Source organism: Parasteatoda tepidariorum, chromosome 9 (genome assembly GCF_043381705.1).
Source record: "Parasteatoda tepidariorum isolate YZ-2023 chromosome 9, CAS_Ptep_4.0, whole genome shotgun sequence".
NCBI classification, from domain to species: Eukaryota; Metazoa; Arthropoda; class Arachnida; order Araneae; family Theridiidae; genus Parasteatoda; species Parasteatoda tepidariorum.
The window spans coordinates 5,872,396-5,877,298 of NC_092212.1; the positions used below are offsets into that span (position 1 = coordinate 5,872,396).

General features: G+C 31.5%; 1 long non-coding RNA gene across 1 annotated transcript in view; it reads right to left on the minus strand.

Annotated features, from left to right (window-relative positions):
- The window catches only part of LOC107444166 (uncharacterized), a 7,783-nt gene extending 5,636 nt beyond the window's left edge, over positions 1–2,147 (minus strand). The window contains exon 1 of the long non-coding RNA XR_011637675.1: positions 2,098–2,147. This is a non-coding gene — a long non-coding RNA (uncharacterized lncRNA). The remainder of the gene's footprint in view (positions 1–2,097) is intronic.
- Positions 2,148–4,903: the final 2,756 nt, after the last annotated feature.

Below are 4,903 nucleotides of genomic sequence, written 5' to 3' on the forward strand. Positions count from 1 at the left end.
TATATATATATATATTATTCAATGAGAAATTTTTTTTCTTTTTTCTAACTGGAAAACTTCTACAAGCAACAAAATTTTTCTGCACACATTTATAAAGAAAAATTTTTTTAAGAATCATTTAGAAAAGAGAATCATAAAAATTAAACAAAATGGCTGTGTAAAGAAAGGTACTTTTTGAACGAGATTTAGAAACTAATAAATAATTAGGGAAAGAAGAATAATTCTACAAACTGTGTAACTTCAAAACTGTGTAAAATGGGAAATTTCTAAAATGATTTAGAAACATAAAGATTTAAGAAAATAACCAAATAGATCAAAGCTATGAATAAAAATGAATGTATGTGTGTATGTATCTCCTTTATAGACTCCTAAACCATCCGACAGAAAGCGATGAAATTTAGCATACAGATAGTTTCAAGCACGTGGGAGGTCACTGTCAACATTAGAACATTCTACGACAAATCGTTTAAACAAGAGGAGCGAAGAACCAAGTGAAATTTTCTGATTGGTTAATCGTTAGTGGTAAACGTGTTTCTGAAAAATTACTTATTTAAAATCAACGGTAATGGAATAGAAAAAAAAAATATGTATTCAAAATCAAAAATTAATGGGAAAGTGGTACTAATTCAATTTGGAGAAACATGAAAAAATTTCGCCAATGAGGCTTAATTAAGCCAAATATGCTTATTTAATTAAGGTCATATATGGATACTGAAATAAAAGAAATAAGAAATATAGTAGAAAGCAAAGGAAATGGAGTAAAAATATTTATTTGTCTTGAAGAACAGTAAGAAATCGTCATACTATCATTGACGACAATGATGCTTAATTCATGTTGGTAATATGTATTAATTGAAATAAATACACTGTGGCATGTCTGCGTTTTAAATGCATATGGTGTCAGAAATATAAATCGATTTTTATTTTTTCATTGTTACGGTTTTTTTCCTGTTATAGACTTTAGTTTCAAATTTGAATCACTTGAGGAATATTTTTATCAAAATAAAAATAATAGTGCGCTAATATTTTTCTGATTTCGTTTTTATCGTTCGCATTCTTTATTAAAACCCTCCGCGTGCGCCTTAGTTTTTATACTTTCCGGTCTTAAAATATGGAGCGATATTTTTTATATATTTTTTATCTACATATGTTACGATTCACATCTTCATTAGTTGTTTTTAAATGATGCAAGAATTTTAATAGATTTTACGTTTTCAAAAAATGTATAATATGGCGCCCACTATTTCAGTGTGCAGGAATTATGAGTGAAAAAATTGATGCGCTATTTTTATTTTCAGGTGAATATAATTTGTAAGCATTTTGTCTCAAAAAATTTTACAGAAATTTTGTAATAAACAGAAAAAAGAAAAGAAATGCCCTGATTTGTGGAATACTCCGAATCCGAATCACTATTTTCATAATCAAGATATTTTCGTTTTTTATTCCCACATGTAACACCGCTGACACTCGGCAAATCTATATCTTTCAATAATGCTAATCGCGTGAAAGAAAAACAAACAGCAAGCAAACTCACAAATACACAGGGGACATGTATCTATCAAGAGAGGAAGCAAAATTCATGAGCTCTCTAGTGCATACCTGCCAACTTTCACTCTTTCCGAGAATGGATTTTCAGAGTGGCAGTAAAACAATAAACGAAAAACAATCTGCCTCAAAAATATACCCACATTTTGATTCCGTTGAAATTCGCTTAAGCATTGATTATTATGCTTTCATATATTTATTATAATTATTTATATGTAGTGGTGATCAAACTCATTTATAATTATCATTATAATTCAAAAAGTTTATTGGAATAACCTGAGTATTGCTACCACTTTAAATGTGAAAATAAAATCTTTGGGAAAGTCCGGAAGAGTTGGCAGGTATGCTCTAGTGCCATCCAGCAGCGAAAATAACCATCAAATTATGTTTTTGTTTCTTTCTTTTTTTTTAACCTACACGTAGAAATAGCGGGATCAGTATTGAAACAAGGGAAAAAAATTTCTTCGACTTCGACCCCGCTCAAATCGCAGGAGAACAGTTAAAAAAATATGTTTAATCTCATCGGGATAAGTTAACTGGCTTAATACTTACTACCCCAACTTCTGTTGCATACTGAACAGCTTCTACAAACAGTTCTGCCTTAAAAAGAAAAAGAAATAATTTAGTTTAATTTGGAAACGACAATATTTTTTTAATAAACATTTATAACAATGATTTGAAATCACATTTTTCAAACATAAGTGTTTCTAACACACTTGAAAAATTTTACTTTACTGACTTACGCTGGAATAACCGCCGCAATATGTCCATCTACAAATCATAAAGTTTTCGTGAAGAAAAGTTTTTACCTTTACGATTTTGAAACCGTGAACAACTAGTATGGTTAAAAAAGAAACACGAATACAAAACTGTTCTGTTCCTCAACCATTTGCAACTGGCATGGTTTCAAAACAGTTATAAAAAAAAACTCTACTGGGCATTGGTCTTTTTGTTAAGTAATAGGCATTAAAGTTACGTTTTAGTTGAGTTGTGTTTTATGAAAAAAACCATGGGATGTGATTTTATAAGTTTATTTGATTGTTTCCTCTCCCGTAAGAGATTGGAATTACAAGTCGTTTTTGTGTTAAGCAGTTTTAAGGTGCTGGCGTCTTTGTGTGAATAGAGTTTTATATTATAATAGTCCACGGTTACAAATAGGGAAGTGCGGGGCACTCTTTAAGTGTTGAAGGGAATAGAAAAAATATAGTGGAGTCAATGCTGGGGCTCGAACCCAGTTGTAATATGTACAAAACTGCAAAAGAACTAATCGGCTTCATTAGGTGAGCTGAGTTGCTGCGATGGTTATTTAACTTCATTAGGTGAAAGGCCGATATTGGTTGTAAAGTGACTGTAAAATGTAGGGAGAATCGGACAAATCTAAATAGGATATATAGACCAATGTGACTATAGGAAATATTGATCTTTTCAAATATATAGACTGATATCGTAAAATAGCAGCAATTTGAAACATTAGTGAACTAAGATTTGTGAATATAGGCCCGATGAGGGCCCAAGTCATTTTGCTGCTAAGGCGGTTTGAGCTTGTCATTCCGCCTTTTGTTGTGGTTAGAAGAAACGTACGATTTCTTGAAGAATTTTGATAAATATTCTGACATTTTCTTTCTAACAAGTGCTAATGAATGGAAAAATGATTGTTTCTTTTGTGTTTACGATATTTACTGCGCAATAAACATTAAATACATAAATAATCTTCCCAAAACCATGAAACAGACATGTGTGTATCTGCCACTACAAAAATACAATCCCAATTCACTAGTATATAAGGCATGTTAACTCGAATCTATGCTGGGGTACCTTTTCACAGAAGAAAATTGACATTGTCGATAACTACTATCCCCACATTGGTGACCTTCGGACATGATGTGAACACGCTTACCTTTTGTAGAAACGCCCACTACGATATGAACACGCTTACCTCGATAGATATTCCACATTGAACGGTTAACTTGCTACATTAGCCACTTCCACGTACTGGTGCTACTCAGTCTCGTATCAATCTCACACAATGTTAGTTTGCATACATTCGACTGCTAATGGCAACACAGAGAGCTACCACGACCGTGAACTTAATACAACACTCTCAATCAGCAAAAAGTACGGTGATCTTAATACAGTTCACCCGGCATCTCACAAAAAAACAGTAATCAATCAACTACTGGTATCCGTTCATTGAACTCTATAACAGATATAATTCTGGTGGGGGAGTAATGTAGTGTATCTGCCACTACAAAAATATAGTCCTAATTCACTAGTGTATGAAACATGCTAATCGATACTATAGTGTGGTACCTTTTCATAGATGAAGCTTGACACTGTAGATACCAACTCACTCCCCGCAGAAATTTACATTACCATGCATTTGTTTCACTTCGAATGTATGTCGAAAATGGTTTTACTATATGTTTATTTTTATATTATTTTTGTGAAGAAATTCAGAAGGAACATCGAAGATTACTTGGACCATTTAAAAAGTGGTTGTCTATCAGAAAATGCTCTTGATGACGAAAATTCTGAAGACAAGCGCCGCGTGGTAGCTAAAATTATATGAGCGTTGCAAAAGAATAATAATAAAAATATTTTTTTTAAAATTATCACCAGGAAGAAAAAAGATGTACAAAGATATATTATTTTTTATGCACTTTATACAGTTATTGATATTTTCACCATACTGTTTTGGATTTATTTAATATTATACATTTATGATATGATTTTTTTAAAACATTTTTCCTTCATGAATTATGTAGATCAATTTGTTTTATTTCACAAAAAATAAGAAACCATGCAAAGATGGATTAATAATTATCCTAACAACAATTTTACCTATGCCCCAATTGGGTTTAAAAATGCATCCTAGGTCCTATAAGAACATGCACTGAGGGACCAATATTGCGATTTATTAGACTTTTTAATATTGCTCCTATAATGGCCAATATCGGGCGTAAGTTGGCCAATATAGAACCTACGTTTTCTAACTAAGGATATAAAATATCGGATATAGCAGTATTTATATGATATAGCAATAATTTTTTAAAGCACTTTTCCTTTAATCTATTAGACCATGAATTAGATCAATTTGTTTTAATTCTTAAACAAATAAAAAAGAATCATCTAAAGGAGGGTTAAATAATTACCCTAGCAACAATTTTACCTATTCCTTAGTTGCGTTCAAAATTGCCTCAACATGGTTGATATATTGAGATTTGCAGACTTTTTAATATTGCTCCCGTAATGGCCAATATAGGGCCTAAATTGGCCTTTATAGAACCTATATTTTCTAAATAATGGATATAAAATATTGGGTGGATCTCATAATTTACATGGGACTAATAATGGTTGT